The sequence below is a fragment of the Oncorhynchus mykiss genome, chromosome 2 (assembly GCF_057628025.1).
Source record: "Oncorhynchus mykiss isolate SJ-2025 chromosome 2, ASM5762802v1, whole genome shotgun sequence".
Taxonomy (NCBI): domain Eukaryota; kingdom Metazoa; phylum Chordata; class Actinopteri; order Salmoniformes; family Salmonidae; genus Oncorhynchus; species Oncorhynchus mykiss.
Genome location: NC_143023.1, coordinates 59,892,514 through 59,914,363, shown reverse-complemented (window position 1 = coordinate 59,914,363; position 21,850 = coordinate 59,892,514). Strand labels below are relative to the sequence as shown.

The 21,850-nt window shown below is 41.3% G+C and overlaps 1 long non-coding RNA gene across 1 annotated transcript in view; it reads right to left on the bottom strand.

Annotated features, from left to right (window-relative positions):
• The window catches only part of LOC149985165 (uncharacterized), a 529,398-nt gene that overhangs the window by 67,861 nt on the left and 439,687 nt on the right, over nt 1-21,850 (bottom strand). The gene's annotated exons all lie outside the window — the stretch shown is intronic.

The window sequence follows — 21,850 nt, the reverse complement described above, 5'->3', positions numbered from 1 at the left end:
AAGTGGGACACAATCATGAAGTGGAACGACATTTATTGGATATTTCAAACTTTTTTAACAAATCCAAAACTGAAAAATTGGGCGTGCTAAATTATTCAGCCCCTTTACTTTCAGTGCAGCAAACTCTCTCCAGAAGTTCAGTGAGGATCTCTGAATGATCCAATGTTGACCTAAATGACTAATGATGATAAATACAATCCACCTGTGTGTAATCAAGTCTCCGTATAAATGCACCTGCACTGTGATAGTCTCAGAGGTCCGTTAAAAGCGCAGAGAGCATCATGAAGAACAAGGAACACACCAGGCAGGTCCGAGATACTGTTGTGAAGAAGTTTAAAGCCGGATTTGGATACAAAAAGATTTCCCAAGCTTTAAACATCCCAAGGAGCACTGTGCAAGCGATAATATTGAAATGGAAGGAGTATCAGACCACTGCAAATCTACCAAGACCTGGCCGTCCCTCTAAACTTTCAGCTCATACAAGGAGAAGACTGATCAGAGATGCAGCCAAGAGGCCCATGATCACTCTGGATGAACTGCAGAGATCTACAGCTGAGGTGGGAGACTCTGTCCATAGGACAACAATCAGTCATATATTGCACAAATCTGGCCTTTCTGGAAGAGTGGCAAGAAGAAAGCCATTTCTTAAAGATATCCATAAAAAGTGTTGTTTAAAGTTAAACAACAAGCCACCTGGGAGACACACCAAACATGTGGAAGAAGGTGCTCTGGTCAGATGAAACCAAAATTGAACTTTTTGGCAACAATGCAAAACGTTATGTTTGGCGTAAAAGCAACACAGCTGAACACACCATCCCCACTGTCAAACATGGTGGTGGCAGCATCATGGTTTGGGCCTGCTTTTCTTCAGCAGGGACAGGGAAGATGGTTAAAATTGATGGGAAGATGGATGGAGCCAAATACAGGACCATTCTGGAAGAAAACCTGATGGAGTCTGCAAAAGACCTGAGACTGGGACGGAGATTTGTCTTCCAACAAGACAATGATCCAAAACATAAAGCAAAATCTACAATGGAATGGTTCAAAAATAAACATATCCAGGTGTTAGAATGGCCAAGTCAAAGTCCAGACCTGAATCCAATCGAGAATCTGTGGAAAGAACTGAAAACTGCTGTTCACAAATGCTCTCCATCCAACCTCACTGAGCTCGAGCTGTTTTGCAAGGAGGAATGGGAAAATTTTTCAGTCTCTTGATGTGCAAAACTGATAGAGACATACCCCAAGCGACTTACAGCTGTAATCGCAGCAAAAGGTGGCGCCAGAAAGTATTAACTTAAGGGGGCTGAATAATTTTGCACGCCTAATTTTTCAGTTTTTGATTTGTTAAAAAAGTTTGAAATATCCAATAAATGTCGTTCCACTTCATGATTGTGTCCCACTTGTTGTTGATTCTTCACAAAAAAATACAGTTTTATATCTTTATGTTTGAAGCCTGAAATGTGGCAAAAGGTCGCAAAGTTCAAGGGGGCCGAATACTTTCGTAAGGCACTGTATAATGTTTACATACCCTACATTATTCATCTCATATGTGTACGTACATACTGTACTCTATATCATCTACTGCATCTTTATGTAATACATGTATCACTAGCCACTTTAAACTATGCCACTTTGTTTACATACTCATCTCATAAGGCTGTTGCGCAACAACTCACTGCCTTCCTGAAGACAAACAATGTATACGAAATGCTTCAGTCTGGTTTTAGACCCCATCATAGCACTGAGACGGCACTTGTGAAGGTGGTAAATTACATTTTAATGGCATCGGACCGAGGCTCTGCATCTGTCCTCGTGCTCCTAGACCTTAGTGCTGCTTTTGATACCATCGATCACCACATTCTTTTGGAGAGATTGGAAACCCAAATTGGTCTACACGGACAAGTTCTGGCCTGGTTTAGATCTTATCTGTCGGAAAGATATCAGTTTGTCTCTGTGAAGGGTTTGTCCTCTGACAAATCAACTGTAAATTTCGGTGTTCCTCAAGGTTCCGTTTTAGGACCACTATTGTTTTCACTATATATTTTACCTCTTGGGGATGTCATTCGAAAACATAATGTTAACTTTCACTGCTATGCGGATGACACACAGCTGTACATTTCAATTAAACATGGTGAAGCCCCAAAATTGCCCTTGCTAGAAGAATGTGTTTCAGACATAAGGAAGTGGATGGCTGCAAACTTTCTACTTTTAAACTCGGACAAAACAGAGATGCTTGTTCTAGGTCCCAAGAAACAAAGAGATCTTATGTTGAATCTGACAATTAATCTTAATGGTTGTACAGTCGTCTCAAATAAAACTGTGAAGGACCTCGGCGTTACTCTGGACCCTGATCTCTCTTTTGAAGAACATATCAAGACCATTTCAAGGACAGCTTTTTTCCATCTACGTAACATTGCAAAAATCATAAACTTTCTGTCCAAAAATGATGCAGAAAAATTAATCCATGTTTTTGTCACTTCCAGGTTAGACTACTGCAATGCTCTACTTTCCGGCTACCCGGATAAAGCACTAAATAAACTTCAGTTAGTGCTAAATACGGCTGCTAGAATCCTGACTAGAACCAAAAAATTTGATCATATTACTCCAGTGCTAGCCTCTCTACACTGGCTTCCTGTCAAAGCAAGGGCTGATTTCAAGGTTTTACTGCTAACCTACAAAGCATTACATGGGCTTGCTCCTACCTATCTCTCTGATTTGGTCCTGCCGTACATACCTACACGTACGCTACGGTCACAAGACGCAGGCCTCCTAATTGTCCCTAGAATTTTTAAGCAAACAGCTGGAGGCAGGGCTTTCTCCTATAGAGCTCCATTTTTATGGAACGGTCTGCCTACCCATGTCAGAGACGCAAACTCGGTCTCAACCTTTAAGTCTCTACTGAAGACTCATCTCTTCAGTGGGTCATATGATTGAGTGTAGTCTGGCCCAGGAGTGGGAGGGTGAACGGAAAGGCTCTGGAGCAACGAACCGCCCTTGCTGTCTCTGCCTGGCCGGTTCCCCTCTTTCCACTGGGATTCTCTGCCTCTAACCCTATTCAGGGGCTGAGTCACTGGCTTTACTGGGGCTCTCTCATGCCGTCCCTGGAGGGGGTGCGTCACCTGAGTGGGCTGAGTCACTGATGTGGTCATCCTGTCTGGGTTGGCGCCCCCCCCCCCCCCCCTTGGGTTGTGCCGTGGCGGAGGTCTTTGTGGGCTATACTCAGCCTTGTCTCAGGATGGTAAGTTGGTGGTTGAAGATATCCCTCTAGTGTTGTGGGGGCTGTGCTTTGGCAAAGTGGGTGGGGTTATATCCTTCCTGTTTGGCCCTGTCCGGGGGTGTCCTCGGATGGGGCCACAGTGTCTCCTGACCCCTCCTGTCTCAGCCTCCAGTATTTATGCTGCAGTAGTTTATGTGTCGGGGGGCTAGGGTCAGTTTGTTATATCTGGAGTACTTCTCCTGTCCTATTCGGTGTCCTGTGTGAATCCTAAGTGTGCGTTCTCTAATTCTCTCCTTCTCTCTTTCTCTCTCTCGGAGGACCTGAGCCCTAGGACCATGCCCCAGGACTACCTGACATGATGACTCCTTGCTGTCCCCAGTCCACCTGGCTGTGCTGCTGCTCCAGTTTCAACTGTTCTGCCTTATTATTATTCGACCATGCTGGTCATTTATGAAGATTTGAACATCTTGGCCATGTTCTGTTATAATCTCCACCCGGCACAGCCAGAAGAGGACTGGCCACCCCACATAGCCTGGTTCCTCTCTAGGTTTCTTCCTAGGTTTTGGCCTTTCTAGGGAGTTTTTCCTAGCCACCGTGCTTCTACACCTGCATTGCTTGCTGTTTGGGGTTTTAGGCTGGGTTTATGTACAGCACTTTGAGATATCAGCTGATGTACGAAGGGCTATATAAATAAATTTGATTTGATTTGATTTGATATGTATATACTGTACTCGATACCATCTACTGCATCTTGCCTATGCCGCTCTGTACCATCACTCATTCATATATCTTTATGTACATATTCTTTATCCCTTTACACTTGTGTGTATAAGGTAGTAGTTTTGGAATTGTTAGTTAGATTACTCGTTGGTTATTACTGCATTGTCGGAACTAGAAGCACAAGCATTTCGCTACACTCGCATTAACATCTGCTAACCATGTGTATGTGACAAATACATTTGATTTGATTTAAAGAAATACTGTGTTTTAACATATTTGGTTAATATATAATGAAATGACTGGCTAAGTATCTACAATTACTCAGCAGTAAATGTTCAACTTATGCTGACCAAGCATATAGAAGGAAAAATACTAGGAACAATGTGATGACGTTGAATCAACGTGGAGAACTGATTGGATTTGTAAAAAATCATCAACTCAAGGGAATTTCATATTTTTTTGTAATGACATGGTGACATTTTATGTTGATTTCACATTGAATTCCAATTAGTTGACAAATGAAAAATAAATGTTGATCTGACGTCTGTGCCCAGGGGGTTGCGTGTCATGCCACATAGCAAGGATATTTGGTGGTGTTCTCATACACTTGTTTTCTCATATCACCTCCCAGGCACACAGACACTCATTTTAACTACAAATCGTGTCCGATTTCAAAAATGCTTTATAGCTAAAGCACAACATATGATTATGTTAGATCACCGCCAAGTCGAAAAAACACACAGCCATTTTTCCAGACAAAGATTGGAGTCAGAAAAAGCAGAAATACAGATAAAATGAATCACTAACCTTTGATGATCTTCATCAGATGACCCTTATAGGACATCATGTTACACAATACATTTATGTTTTGTTCGATAATGTGCATATTTATATTCAAAAATCTCAGTTTACATTGGCGCCTTACGTGCAGTAATGTTTTGATTCCAAAACATCCGGCGATTTTGCAGAAATACTAACAATAAACATTGATAAAAGATACTAGTGTTATTCACAGAATTAAAGATAGACTTCTCCTTAATGCAACCGCTGTGTCAGATTTCAAAAAAACTTTACCGAAAAAGCATAATCTGAGAACAGCGCTCAGAACCCAAAACAGCCAGAGCCATTTTGAAATCATTTTGGAATCTGATGATCTTCATCAGAAGGCACTCCCAGGAATCCCAGTTCAACAATAAATTACTGATTTGTTCCATAAAGTTCCATCATTTATGTCCAAATAGCCACTTGTTAGCGTGTTCAGCCCAGTAATCCATCTTCATGAGGCGCGAGCATTTCATCCAGACAAAAACTCAAAGTTCCGTTACAGTCCTTTAGAAACATGTCATGGGGGATGGAATCGATAGAACCCGATCTGGACGTCCGTGGGTGGCCAGCAGATTATCCAGCCGAATGGACAGGTCGACCAGCTGGTCAAAAGTGAGGGTGGTGTCCCTGCAGGCCAACTCCCAATGGAAGTCTTCGTTCAAACTGCAGCGATAGTGGTCGATCAGGACCCTATCGTTCCATCCCGCGCCGGCGGCCAGGGTTCGAAAACCCTTGGCGAACTCCTGGGCGCTCCTCGTCCCCTGCCTCAGATGAAAGAGACGTTCACCGCTTCCGGGCAGTCTTTGACCATCCACCTGAGGGTAGAGCGGTGGGTGAAATCCTCGAAATGGTCCAGCGCCGCATCTCCTTTTCCTCACTCCAAGGCTTTCAAGAGAGGCACGAGACGAGGGTGGACACCTTCTCATGACCTGAAGGAGCCGGGTTGACGGTTTCCAGGTAGAGGTCGAGCTGTAACAGGAAACGCTGGCAGCGTGCAGCCGTCCCATCATCCCACTGGGACCAGGTGAAGGGGGGGTGAGTAGTGGAGACCCTGGTTGTGCTGGTGGAGGTGCTGGAGGAACTCCCTGTCTCTCCCAGCTGTCCATAGTTTGGACAACACGGTCCATGGCCGTATGCTCCCAGAAGCGCTCCTCCACCCCTATTCCAGGGGCACCTGCTCCTGCTGACTCCATATAGTTGGTGTGGAATTCTGTAAGGGGTGCGTAATCGGTGGCAGGGAAGTCAGACACAAGAGAGCAGAACTTGGTAATAGCCGGAGCAGTTTAATAGCAAAACCCACGGCATAAAAATAACAAGACATTTGGGTACAAAAACCCGTCGCACACCAATCAACACGTGCACAAGCACTTACAATAAACAATCCCACACAAAGACATGGGGGGAACAGAGGGTTAAATACGCAACAAATAATTGAGGGAATTGAAGCCAGGTGTGAGAAAAAACAAGACAAAACACATGGAAAATGAAAAGTGGATCGATGATGACTAGAAGACCGGTGACGCCGAGCGCCGCACGAAAAAGGAGAGGACCCAGCCACCACTATCTTTGAAAATATCTTTGAAAATATGGAGAGTGGTACTCTGTAATGTGTTCTTTTGGATTTGCCCCAAACATAACACTTTGTATTCAGGACCACAAATACATTGCTTTGCCACATTTTTTGCAGTATTGCAAAAAGGATGCATGTTTTGGAATATTTTTATTCTGTACAGGCTTCCATCTTTTTACTCTGTCAATTAGGTTAGTATTGTGAAGTAACTACTAGTTTTCTCTTATCACAGCCAATAATTTCTGTAACTGAATTTATTTTGGCTTGCCATAACAAAGGGGTTGAATAGTTATTGACTCAAGACATTTCAGCTCTTCATTCATTAGTAAAAAAATTGAGAAACATAATTTCACAATTTAAAATATAAATTCAGGCTGTAACACAACATAATGTGGAAAAAGTCAAGGGGTGTGAATACTTTCTGAAGGCACTGTATATCCTTAGGTTAACTTACAAGAGAAAGCTTGAACAAAAAGATGCCTACTAGACCAGAAGGCTTGAAGTCTAGGCAATTAGAACATATAATGCAACCGTTCTCCAATGGACAGGATACAGGATAGGAGACAGAACAAATTTCATTCCATTTATAACATCTAAAGGTCTAAATCTTCCAAACCAAAACCAGCCACTTTTGACCAATCAAACGATACCAAGTTTACAGCAACATGATCACCCAGGCCCAATCTCCACAGCATGTCACAGCATCTAAAGGCTTGTGTGGGGGATGAGACCAATGTAAATACTGTAAGACAGAATTCCTGAGAGGACAATAAATCACATTTGCATAGTCCTTTAGAGTTCACCCAGGACAAATACAAGTTACCACAGAGTCATATATCCATATACTGTAGATAGCTTCAGAGTTCTCTTCAGAGGACACATTTTAGATAGATACCAAACATGGCTGCTGCAGAATTAGTCTATAACACATTCCAGTAATCAGTCCTCTGTATACTGTAGAGAGAGATACATTTTCGGCCCTTAGAGGGTGGAAGGCTGTACTAACCCGTAGGCATTGTCTTTTGTGTTTTGTTTAGCCATTTCCGCCGGAAATGACAAAGAGCACATACATTAAGGGCTGAGCCTGCAAATCCCCCCTGGACAGAAGCTGTTCATATCAGTACACAAACAGCCTGAGTCCAATGCAGGAAGAAACGTCCAGCACAACATGATAGTTCGTTCTTGAGTCTTCAATCCAGTTTATTGAACCCAACCTCTAGTGATTGGACCAATGGCATCAGGAGTGTCTTCCGGAGAAGCGTTGACAATGTGATTTAGACATGCAAATGTCCCTAGGTACACGTTCCTTCAAACAAGATCAATAAATTCAATGTTTTGTTAAGGGCAGAAAGATTACATCAGTTCAATCAGTTCTCAACATTTGATGAAAATGTACCTGTCACTGTTTGACTTTGTATGTTGGTCAGATTAGTTGGTCTGGTCAATGGCAACCTCACAGTTTATCAAGTAAGAATCAGATGCATATAAAAATGTAATGAAAGGCCATTAAATGCATTAGTAAAGTTACACTATCATAAGTGTAACCAAGTGAGAGAAAGTTCAAATTGAAATCGCCACCCACCTCTGGGAGGAGGTTGGCCTTGAAAATATGGAAAGCATTACAAATCATCTCAAGAACAATTCTTGAGTTTAGATTAATAGAAACAGGACATAATAATAACAACACATCATGTTCAAGGCACAAAGCAACACAATTTAAAAGAAAACTGTTCGATAACAATGTTCAAAGGTAGTGACGTCTATTAATTCAAAAGCTAATTTGACCTATGCACTAAGAAGGCTTTTCAGCATAAGCAGCTTGACTACTACTAGCGTACTGTAGCTTTATTAATCTACTGTACTTCAACAACAGATGTACTCACATTGGATGGGTTGATTAGGATTCAAACCTTATCTCAAACAGCCTACCACATACTCTTAGAGTAGATTTAACCTATTCATGTACTTGGTATTGTTTTCCAAGACACAGATTGATCTTGCTTTTTAGTCCAGGACTAGGCTCAATCTCCAGCCAAAATTCTTCCTAATCCTTTTAGATGTAAAGTCCCTTGATTAGTGGACCTGCGTGGTACTGGTACTGGTTCCAACTGACATTGGTGGGCACCGTAGATTTGAAAGAAATTGCATGTTTTTAGCCTGTGTGAGGTCGGATGTGAAATCTGAAACCCCTTGAAGCTTGGATGTCCCTCCTACCATTTAATTCGCTCTTCTGACTGTCCATCAGCTCCTGGCTGAACCCTACATCACAGCCACTGACAAAGCACATGCCTGCAATCCTTACGTTATAGCGCAGCAGGAGTGAGTGGTTTCATCACTGTTGCACAGTCAGAGATCGATTCATAGCCATTCCTCTAAAATAATTCATACATTTTAAACAGAAAATACTTTGTTTGTCATAGACGGACAACATTAATATGAGATGAAAGGCGAGTTCCTAACGAGTTCAGTGATGGGGGCAGACATTTTGATCAAGAGAGCCCTTTAGAAAATATGCACATTTTCTTAAAATGTTCACTAAATTACCAAAATATATTTTTTACAATTATAAGGAACGTGAAATCTTATACTACATGTAGAAAGCATATAAGTCATTTCAAGCCTTATTCATACAATTTTGTTGAATAGGAAATACATAATATAAAATATTTCATATTTACATCATATTTGTGCTGTGCACTTGAGCTTGTGTCCTCAAAACTGCACCTCATCAATTTATAATTATTTTTACCAGAAAGCTATGGCCCTCTCATGATAAATAATTACTTTTTAGGGCTACTTAGACTATATTTTCGATAAAATTTAGCTACATTTAATTGGTTGTAACCTTACATTTGACCTGGCCTGATAAATAAGCCTACTCAGACGGGAAATGGAGAAGGTAGTTGACATCTTTTCAGCATATATTTTTTTTTTCACCTTTATTTGACCAGGTAGGCCAGTTGAGAACAAGTTCTCATTTACAACGGCGACCTGGCCAAGATAAAGCAAAGCAGTGCGACAAAAAACAGGCGGGTGGGTGCGGGCAGCAATCGGGTGACATTTTTTTGTCTTACTAGTATGTTCCTGTTATAAACAATGGAGAATTGCAACCTTATATTTTGGGTTATGTTAGGGTAAGAGAGTTGCTCAATGATCTTGAGACATTTATAAATGATCGTATTTAAAAGGTCAACCTGTGATTGCTTACATTTTGACTTTTTAATTGACACACCCATTGATTCTTGAATAAAATAACTTCCATAGTAAATGCCTCATGAGTTTAGTCCAAATGTCATACCCAATCAGAATATATGCTTGTTCTACTTGATTGTTTATAAACAATGTACACTGTAAAGTATTGGTCCCAAGTTTCATGAGCTGAAATAAAAGATCCCATCAATGTTCGATACACACAAAAAACGCATTTATCTCCAATTTTGTGCACAAATTTGTTTACTTCCCTGTTAGTGACCATTTCTCATTTGCCAAGATAATCCATCCACCTGACAAGTGTGGCATATTAAGAAGCTGATTAAAGAGTATCATCATTGCACAGGTGCACCTTGGGCTGGGGACAATAAAAGGGCACTCTAAAATGTGCAGTTTTGTCACACAACACAATGCCACAGATGTTCACTGTGTAGCTGTTGCTAGAGAATTTAATGTTAATTTCTCTACCATAAGCCGCCTCCAACATTGTTTTAGAGAATTTGGCAGTATGTCCAACTAGCCTCACAACCGCAGACCACGTGTATTGTGTCGTATGGGCGAGTGGTTTTCTGATGTCAACGTTGGGAACAGAGTGCCCTATGGGGTTGGTGGGATTATGGTATGGGCAGCCATAAGCAACGGAGAACACAACTGCATTTAATCGATGGCAATTTGTTTTGTGTGACAAAACTGCAAATTGCCATCGATTAGCCTCTGAATATGGTTACCCTCCCATTCTTCAGCCTTTTACCAAAACAGTGGCAGGGTGAGGCTTTGTTGTTATTTGAACTGCAGATTGCCCCTGTTAGAACCACTGGGTATATACAGTACAGTATATCAAGAGTAGGAATATTGAATATATTCCCAGATGGCCAATTGTGGCATGTGTGTTTTTCCTGAAAAAACACATGTACATTACCAAGTACATTATTGGGTTAAACCTACTCTAAGAGTATATAGAGTATTAAGCTGTTTGAAAGGTTTTAATCCTAACCAATCCATCCAATGTGAGTACATCTGTTGTTGAAGTACAGTAGATCAATAAAGCTGCAGTACTCTAGCAGTAGTCAAGCTGCTTATGCCTAAAAGCCTTCTTAGTGCATAGGTCAAATTAGCTTTTGAATTTCCTGTCTTTTTCAGATTCAGACAAAAGCTAATATTTCACTTAAAACGTAGTTTTCTGAATTAATAGCACAAGTCCAAACATTATTACTGTGCATTATAAATATTTCAAATCTTATCAAACAACATAACTGTCAATGGCATCCTAAAGTGGTTGGTTTTCAAAATGGTAGAGCTTCTTTAACCGTTTAAGATACAGACACTAGACCAACTGTAAAAGAAAATCGTACAATTGCATAACTAGTTTATGATCTATAAAATAATACATTTACCACAGTACCTAACTTCCCCCATGATGGATTTTCTGAATACGTAACTACCTCGAGTGCCTTGCTTTTGTAAAACGGTTACCAACATATTGAAACAATAAATTACATATTTTCATTTAAACATTATTTTGATAAGTACATTTATACAATTCAATTCTTCCACCAGAAGACATAGTCCGGACAAAAATCTGGTTGTTAGTTATTTTTGGTCATGTTGCTACATACGCACACCAGTCTGTAAGAGGTGCGTGACTGGCTGCAGGGAAGTCAGGAGCAGGAGAGCAGAACTGGGTCATAACCGGAGCAGTTTAATAAGAAAAAACCAACGGCACCCAGAACAACAAAATAACCCGTCGCGAACCAGTCAAGTGCACAAACACTATACAACAAACAATTTCACATAAAGACATGGGGGGAACAGAGGGTTAAATACATGACAAGTAATGAGGGACTGTAAACCACGTGTGTGGGAAAACAAGACAAAACAAATGGAAAATGAAAGGTGGATCGGCTATGGCTAGAAGACCGGTGACGGCCGAACGCCGCCCGAACAAGGAGAGGAACCGACTTCGGCGGAAGTCGCGACATAGTCATTTGCTAAAGATGGGTTGGTTGTTTAGCCGTTGTGTGTGCAATTAGGGGGCAAAACAGACAGGGTTGGCTTACACTGTTGACAAAATGTTAACTATATTAAGTGTCTAAATGTTTATTGAAAACATAAACACATTTGCACAATGAGCACTTGTTGCCTCTCAAATACATTCTTACAGTTGTTGCTTAGCTAGTTAGCAATTGTTTTTGCCATATTAGCATAGACATGACATCAGTAAAAACACCTCAAAACAAGACATAGTATCAATAACAAGATACAATGAGCTGAGACAAGACACCTACAAATCCCCACAAGGCGGTCATTGTTGCTCGCTAATCTGACCATTCAGAATCATAACATTGCACACCTTCCAGCCACATTTTCATGACCTTGTCAGCCAACCCTTCTATGCAAAATGATAGCTATGCAGGCTGGATAACACAATTGTCACTTGCTAGCTAACCAGCAAATTAACTAAGTCACGTCAAACATTGCACCTGGAATGACAGTACACTATAATGTTTTTTCTACTTGTTGGATATATCCATGATAATGACATCGATTACTGATTTTGCCTGGCTCAAAAAAAGGTGTCTCATCTCGTCTGGGCACCGTTCACTCTCTATGTATGGTACAGAGATCGAAATTCTAAAGTGAAACATTTTCAGAGGTCAGACAGGCGTATATTAACCGAAGCTGTACCAGACCAAATGCTAGGCTAGAAGCAAGGGGAAATAATGTGCGAGATGAGATAAATACAGGAGATGATTTGGACAGCAACATGAATATGATAATATTCTTATGAAGGCTCACTGATAATTCAGATGGAACTGTTAGTAGGCATAGTGTGCCTGTGACGGCCAATTCAAACCCTGCTTGGCCAATCAGCATCCAGGATCCAAACAACCCGGTTTATGATTATAAATAATGTATACATTGCAGATTGACCGCAAGTAGAGCAAACAAACAGTATTTCACAAAAGCTTAATTTGGAACCTTGATTATATTGGGAAACGATCACATATGCCTTATGTGTATTTTATGTCTTTGCTCAGAAAACTTGGTGGACAAATAAAACCACCCACGGGTCAACACTAGTTGGGGAACCCTGTAAACAGTCAAGTTAGGTGAGGCCAAATGTAAGATTAGCGCCATTGTGATAGATGTGTTGCAAAAGAGGTGGAACAGCGAGCCCATCGGCCGGCATTTATATGCCCTCCAAAGAAAGATTCTAAGGTCAGATAAGGAAGGAAGAAGTGGTGTTTGATCGGTTGTGCCTAGTACATTGTACATTGAACTCGTCATTACATCTGGTTGGCAAGCAAGTGAAGGGTTTCTGTGCAGAGTGTATGGTTGATGAAACACTGAAGAATGTAAGTACCAGTATGTGGAAAAGAGGAAAATATTGATGTGTAGGGTTATTGAGGTTGGTCAGGGATGGGGGGTGATTTTGGGGAGGGTTTGTTAGTAGTTAGTAAGGCTCTTTTTTATTTATTTAGTTCAGGATTAGGTAGGAGGGTTTGTTTCTTTCTACACACTCCAATACAGTTGGTTGTGGCATGCACCTCTAACATTTATTTGGGGACCGCCATAATACCATAGATGAGGACCGTGAGAACTTTTGCATCGGCACATTGTCGTAAGAGATTGGATTATTGTACCAGTGTTGAATGTCCAAATGGAAAAAGTGAACTGGTTAGCATGTTAAGGTTGGAATTATTTGTGGTAAACGTTGTTGCTTTGTGCTTTGTTTGTTGAAACTGTCACTGGGCAATGACGTTGTTAGCATTATCTTGTTAACTAATGTTAGATAAAACAGATCAAAGGGGACCTTGGTTAAAAGTTTCCTTTTGTGCATTTTTCTGCAGGTCATTCTATGTATCCTTCTGTCTGTGTCTAACAACGTTAGACGTCGAACATACAGTAGGTACTAGCTAGCCACCTAGCTAGCTACATTAGCTAGACAGCTAGCTAACGTAAACACACTCACTTTTGTACATCGCCTTGGTCCGTACCTTTGACCTTATTTTAGCGCCCCAAAAACGTAATACTTCCAGATCAACTGTAATGTCAATACCATTGTAAAACACCCCTTTCCAACCAAATTAATGACATGACCCCCACACTGCACGTCAAGGAGGCAATGAGCGCCGTCGGGTCTTTTTAAAAATGGTGGGTGGGGAAGCGAAACTAATGTGTGATAGTGAGAAGGAGAGGAGATGTGTGGGGAAAACTGCTTTTTTTTCACTCGATCTGTCCAACTTATCACCTTATCGCCTCTAAAATGTGAATAAAACCCTATAAAGAGTTTATAGATTGTGTCATTACATACCTATTTGAAGGTTTGTGTCGAATTTGAATCAGGTTTTTAGGGCGGTGCTAAAGTGATCTTCAGAAGTAAACAGCGGCTTTGAGAATGTCACTGTCCATTTCTTGTTTTTAAACAATGAGAAAAGTGCTACATCTGGTGGAGAGACATTGTAAGACAGAAACAGTGCGTGCTGTACGTTACGACATGACACGTCACGATGTAACGGAGGGTTCGTTTTTTCAACTTTTCTCCAATACTATAGAGCCATTACAATGTCGATCAACACTTGAATAGAAACGTAGTTCACACCCCAGATTTTGAAGTCAACACAGTCGCTACAGTCCCATTAGTTTTCTTTGTAGTCTTGTTTGAATGTCGCGGTTGCGCACATTTGTACGGAATGTGGTGAGTTTACTTTAGGTTAGATAAGGATGTTTGAATGTTGACAGCTAGCTAGCTCCCGGAGCAAAGAGGCTATCCTGTTAGCTGACGTTACCAATAATAGTTTTTCCTGTCAGTAAACACATCTAGGTCCAAAAACTTATGACGTTGGATACCTACCCAGTTATTTAGCTGGCTAATTTGCTAATTAGAGGGCATTAGGAAAGTATTCAGACCCCTTGTCTTTTTCCACATTTTCCAGACTTATTCCAAAATGGATTAAACTGTTTCCCCCCCTCATCAATCTACGCACAATACCCCATAATGACAAAGCAAAAACTGTTTTTTAGAAGTTTTTGCAAATGTATTAACAATAAAAAACAGAAATACCGATTTGTCCAGCATCGTCCGTGTTAGGGTTTGGCTAGAGTAGGCCGTCATTGTAAATAAGAATTTGTTCTTAACTGACTTGCCTAGTTAAATAAAGGTTAAATAAAATAAAACATTTACATAAGTATTCAGACCCTTTGCTTTGAGACTCGAAAATTAGCTCAGTCGCATCCTGTTTCCATTGATCATCCTTGAGATGTTTCCACAACTTGACTGAAGTCCACCTATGGTAAATTCAAATGATTGGACATGATTTGGAAAGGCACACACCGGTCTATATAAGCTCCCACAGTTGACAGTGCATGTCAGAGCAAAAGCCATGCAATCAGGTCGAAGGAATTGTCAGTAGACTTCCTTGACAGGATTGTGTCGAGGCACAGATCTGGGGAAGGGCGGGTGGTTAGGGCTCCACAGAGCTCGCATTTCATTCGCATTTGTAAATAAAAATAGCAAAGTATGATCTAATTTACAGCAAAATATATCCTGCAGTAGCTGTTTTCAAAGTATTTCTGCTGTTTTGTTTTGAGGCTGGTAAATTAATCACATGACAAGTCAGAACTAAGAATCCTATAGCCTATCCCACCTCATGCGGAAAACCTGCCTTGGGGCTGTGCAGACGTGAAATGCTGAGTGAAAGATGCATTTTTGGAAGTGCTGTACACAGGCATAACAGTTTTATTTACTTCAAACTAATGTCTACTCTGAGTTTGTCCTTGTGTTTCTTTGCTATTTACATTGTTTTGATCACAAGCTAGGTGTTTTTTCAATGTTTGAGTTTAAACTGTTAGGGAAGTGAAGAGGAAGTGGCTACTAGTCAAACTCTCTCAATCTCACAGGCACAAACAAAACACCATTAACCTCCCGCCCTTAAAGGGGCAGGTAAAAATGTTAGTCTCATCTGCGATTTAGGTTAAAAGACAAACATTTATAGAAATTCAACAATATACCACCTCACGAAATATGATGAATTGTTTGTAGATAGTGTTATGTGTATGTGTGTGTATGTGTGTGTGTTCAACTTGTAGGGGGTGAACTGGAAGCACATTGCAGTAGCGATGGGACAGAGGAGACGGCAAAAGAGAGGGCTTCGTCCTGAGCCCTATATTGCGAACCACATTTGACGAGTTAGCGGTGTAACTTTGGTCAACTCTGAGTTCAACTTGGGATAACATTTCTATGTCAATGAATCCTTCAGGACTAAACTGCTCTGGGACAGGCTAACTCATGGCCAACTCCATTTATCCTGAATGAAGTGTTGAGGACCAATGAATTCAGATACCCTCCCTCTCACAAAGATTGTGTCGTCATCCCTTTATTGGAGGAAGATGACTAATAAAATATTTTATTAATCAAATGGGTTTTTTTGTGTGTAAAAAAAAGTGATTATACATCTAGTAAGGACAGCATTTGCTTTCCAAACTGTACATTTCACCACAAGTGTATTTGGAAATTTGTGAAAGGCAAACTGACAGCCGCAACCAACAACATTCAAGTCTAGACTGGCAGCCATAGCGAGTGTACCCATGAGTTTAACAGTCAAATTGCCAAGGTTAGAGGTTCCAAAACCCTTCTATGGATAATATGTCTATGGCCACGACCCAACAAGCTGTTCCACAAGGAGCAATAGGAGTGGGGAAAAAGGTGTTTGTGCGTTGGTAGTTCGAATGGTCGGTAAGCACGCTGCCATGAAAGGAAAATGTGTCAATAATAAAACTGATGGCATACAAAATCAAACCAACTCAAATGTAAGGCTTTGAAACACTAATGAAATGTTTTTGTTTAAGACAGCCAGCAAAGTCTCTAGCCTTTAAAAAAGAAAAGTCAATGCTTTAGTTCAGTTCTGAACCCAGTAAGAAGTCTATTTAATCCAAGAGTGTACAAAGCTGTCATCAAGGCAAAGGGTGGCTACTTTGAAGAATCTAAAATATAGTTAACACTTTTTTAGGTTACTACTTGATTCCATATTTGTTAATTTCATAGTTGTGATGTTTTCACTATTATTCTACAATGTAGAAAATAGTAAAAAATAAAGAAAAACCCTTGAATGAGTAGGTGTGTCCAAACTTTTGACTGGTACTGTATGTATATACAGATTTGTGTATGTGATGGGATGTATTGACATTATGGACAGTATGTGGATAGAATATGTGGTATATCTGAAGAATAAGTTATAGAATAGTATACGGTATGTACAGCAATAGTTGAATAGGATGGCCTTCACTAGAATACAGAATACCTGTAGACAGTGCATTCAGAAGGTATTCAGACCCCTTGAGTTTTTCCACATTTTGTTGCGTTACAGCCTTATTCTAAAATGTATTAAATCGTTTTTTCACTCATCTACACACAATACCACACAATGACAAAGAAAAAACAGTTTTTTAGACATTTTTGCAAATGCACAGTACATATAAAAAAAGCTCAAATATGACATTTACATAAATATTCAGGCCCTTTGATCTTCCTTGAAGCAGCTTTAGCAGCGATTACAGTCTGGAGTGTTCTTGGATATGACAATACAAGCTTGGCACACCTATATTTGGGGAGTTTCTCCCATTCTTCTCTGCAGATCCTCTCAAGCTCTGCCAGGTTGGATGGGGAGCGTCGCTGTACAGCTATTTTCAGGTCTTTCCAAAGATGTTTGATCGGGTTCAAGTCCGGGCTCTGGCTGGGCCACTCAATGACATTCAGAGACTTGTCCCGAAGCCACTCCTGCGTTGTCTTGGCCCGTGTGGACATTGTCCTGTTGGAAGGTGAACCTTCGCCCCAGTCGAAGGTCTTGAGAGTTCTGGAGCAGGTTATCATAAAGGATCCCTGTACTTTGCCCCGTTCATCTTTCCCTCGATCCCAACTAGTCTCCCAGTCACTGAAAAACATCCCCAGAGCATGATGCTGCCACCACCATTTTTGTATTTGAACCTTTATTTAACTAGCTAAGTCAGTTAAGAACAAATTCTTATTTACAATGACGGCCTATACCGGCGAAACCGGGACAACTTTGCGCTGCTCTATGGGACTCCCAATCACAGCCAGTTGTGATAGAGCATGGATTTGAACCAGTGTGTCTGTAGTGATGCCTCTAGCACTAGAGATGCAGTGCCTTAGACCTCTGCGCTACTCGGGAGCCCACTTGGGCCCATGCTTCACCGTTGGGATGGTGCCAGGTGTCTTCAAGATGTGAGGCTTGGCATTCAGGCCAAAGAATTCAACCTTGGTTTCATCAGACCAGAGAATCTTGTTTCTCATGGTCTGAGAGTCCTTTAGGTGCCTTTTGGAAAACTCCAAGCGGGCTGTCACGTGCCTTTTACTGAGGAGTGGCTTCCGTCTGGCTACTTTACCATAAAGGCCTGAAGGGTGGAGTGCTGCAGAGATGGTTGTCCTTCTGGAAGGTTCTCCCATATCCACAGAGGAAATCTGGAGCTCTGCAAGAGTGACCATCGGGTTCTTGGTCACCTCCATGACCAAGGCACTTCTCCCCCGATTGTTCAGTTTGGCCGGGCCGGCCAGCTCTTGGACAAGTCTTGGTGGTTCCAAACTCCTTCCATTTAAGAATGATGGAGGTCACTGTGTTCTTTTGGACCTTCAATGCTTCAGACATTTTTTAGTTCCCTTCGCCAGTTCTAAGCCTCGAAACAATCCTGTCTCTGAGATCTATGGACAATTCCTATCTATGCATAGTCACTTTACCTCTACCTACATGTACATATTACCTCAATTACCTCGACTAACCTGTGCCCCCGCACATTGACTCTGTACCGGTACCACCTGTATATAGCCTTGCTACTGTTATTTTCCTTTTTTTAAATGTTTTACTTCAGTTGTTTTAGTAAATACTTTCTTTAACAGTTATTTTTCTTAAAACTGCATTGTTGGTTAAGGGCTTGTAAGTAACCATTTCACTGTAAGGTTTACACCTGTTGTTTTCGGTGCATTTTTATTTCCAAATCATGTCCAATCAATGGAATTTACCACAGGTGAACTCCAATCAAGTTGTAGAAACATCTCAAGGATGATCAATGGAAACAGGATGCACCTGAACTCAATTTTGAGTCTCTTAGCAATAGGTCTGAATATTTATGTAAATAAGGTATTTCTGTTTATCGCTTTGTCATTATGGGGTATTGTGTGTACTGTGGAAGGACCACCAGAGGGCAGGCTGGGCTCACGGATAGTAGCCCAGCCAGGCATGTGAGTCAAGGTGATCAGAGGCAATTAAGCACAGCGGATGATACTAATGACCTATTCTCTTTCCCCTACAAGAGAGAGGAGGGAACCGGCAGTGAGGGGGGGAAAGAAAGTGTGTTTAGATGTACCTTTCGGAAGGTGAAAAGAAGAAGAAGAAGAAGAAGAAGAAGAAGAAGAAGAAGAAGACAAACTACCTCTGGGGGATGACCACCACGAGAGGGGAGCTATCCACGAACGAACCATTAAGACGGTGACAAATCCGTGATTTATGTTATAGTTTAAAGATCCTCGTCTTGTGTTCCTTTTCGTGTGAAGAAGATTATTTATTTTTTCCTTGGGAGATCAACATTGATAGTGTTGGAGTGTTTGAATTGAAAGAAATCCCTCAATAGAGAAATTTGTTCAATTAGGAAAACCTACTCCTGACTCGTTTATTCCACCTCTCCGCTTTAGAGTAACATAAAATTACTTGGTCCGCTCACAATACGTAGATTGATAAGGTGAAAAAGGCTGTAACGTCTGACCGCCGTGAGATGCACCTATACTGACCTTTTCCTTAGCTTTTCTTTAACTAGGCAAGTCAGTTAAGAACAAATTATTGTTTACAATGATGGCCTAAGAACAGTGGGTTAACTGCCTTGTTCATGGACAGATTTTTACTGTACCTTGTCAGCTCAGGGATTCAATCTAGCAACCTTTTGGTTACTGGCCCAATGCTCTAACCACTAGGCTACCTGCCGCCCAGTAGATGTCCCGAAGGGCAGGCAGTGTGCTCCTGGTGATGCACTGGGCTGACCACACCACCCTCTGGAGAGCCCTGCGGTTGCAGACGGTGCAGTTGCCGTACCAGGTGGTGATACAGCCCGACAAGATGCTCTCAATTGTGGTTCCGTAAAAGTTTGTGAGAATCTTAGGGGCCAAGACAAATTTGTTCAGTTTCCTGAGGTTGAAGAGGCAGTATTACTGTTGCGCTTTCTTCGCCATACTGTCTGTGTGGGTGGACCATTTCAGATTGTCAGTGATGTGTACGCCGAGGAACTTTAAGCTTTTCACCTTCTCGATATTGATGGGGTGTGCTCCCTCTGCTCTTCGTGTTCCATCTGCACGATCAGCTCCTTCGTTTTGTTGATGTTGAGGGAGAGGTTATTTTCCTGGCACCATTCCACCAGGGCCCTCACCTCCTCCCTGTAGGCTATCTCGTTATTGTTGGTAATCAGGCCTACCACTGTGTGTCGTCCACAAACTTGATGATTGAGCTGGAGATATGTGTGGCCACGAAGTCGTGGGTAAACAGGGAGTCAGGAGGGGGCTGAGCACGCACTCTTGTGAGACCCCTGTGTTGAGGATCAGCGTAGTGGAGGTGTTGTTGCCTACCTTCACCACCTGGGGGGCGGCCCGTCAGGAAGTCCAGGACCAAGTTGCACAGGGAGGGGTTTAGACCCAGGATTCTTACACAAGGTATTCCTCTTGTCCAGAATGGATAGAGCAATTGCATCATCCATGGATCTATTGGGGTGGTATGTGAATTGCAGTGGGTCAAGTAACGTGGAGGTGATCCTTAACTAGCTTCTCAAAGCACTTTATGATGATAAAAGTGAGTCCTATGGAGCGACAGTTTTACATAGTTACATTCGCTTTTTTGGGTACAGGAACAATGATGGACATCTTGAAGCATGTGGGGACAGCAGACTGGGATAGGGAGAGATTGAATATGTCGGTAAACACTACAGCCAGCTGGTCTGCGCATAGTCTGCACACAAGTGTGGGTTTGTGACAGAATTTTTTTTGTGTAAGAGGCAACTAAAGGAGCTGTTTATAACACAAGCACAAAAGATTCACCCCCGTTTTATAATGGAGTTCATAGTGACAACCAAACCCACGTTCCATGTGACAACCATCCACATTTTTTCCTGGCTAATATCCTTTCTGAATTTACAAGTATTCCAAGAAGTAATCATCTAATTTTTCTGAAGTATATCTGTAATCCTATTACAATATTTTAGCTGGTAACGTAACTGTTTACAGGTCCAGTTTTGGGAGGGTAATCAGATTACATGTAACTGATTATATATATTACTCCCTAACCGTGGCCAAGACACAACACTAGCAACTTCAAACACACTTCAAACAATATCATGAGAGAAAGTGAGACTAAACAAAGTTGTAAAATTGGTAGAACAAAGGATAAAAGGTTAGAACATGAATGTAAACTCACCTGTTCCAGGGATTTTCATACAAATTCCTTGCCAACCACCACACTCTGTAGGTCCCCTTTTCCTGCTCAAAATCATTAACCCCTCACTACAAACCTTCATCTGGGAGTGTGATAAATGAGTTCTCTAAATCTCTAAATAAGTTCTGAAATAGCTTTAAGTGTAGCATAGAAAGCGCTTGTGGAAACATGTCACCACAGAAGACTTATTTATGTTTGATTTATGCGTGTTTTTCTGACTCCTTCAGGGGTATCTTTTTTTGAGAGTAACTGATGTAACAGGCTTAAAATGACCTCTTTGGGACAGGGGGCAGCATTTTCACTTTTGGATAAATAGCATGCCCAATTTCAACTTCCTGCTACTCATGCCAAGAATATAAGATATGCATATTATTAGTACACTTGGATAGAAAACACTCTAACGTTTCTAAAACTGTTCATGTCTGTGGGTATAACATAACTTATGTAGCAGGCAAAACCCAGAGGACTAACTATTCAGAATTATTATTTTTTTAGGTCACTGTCTATTCAATGAGTTCTCATTGGGGAACGAGATTTCTAAGGCACTTGTTTGCAGTTCCTACCGCTTCCACTGGATGTCACCAGTCTTTGGAATTTGAGGTTGAGGTTATTCCTTTGTGGAATGAAGGAGTACGGCCATTTTGGAACAGGGTAACGCTATGTGTACTGTTTGAGAGTTGCGCAAGACTTGAAAAGTAGCGTTAGTTTGTGATCCTCCTGTATTGAAAACAGGTAGACCCGTCTTCAATTTGATCGATTATTAACTAACGTTTAAAAATACCTAAAGTTGTATTACAAAAGTAGTTTGAAATGTTTTGGCAAAGT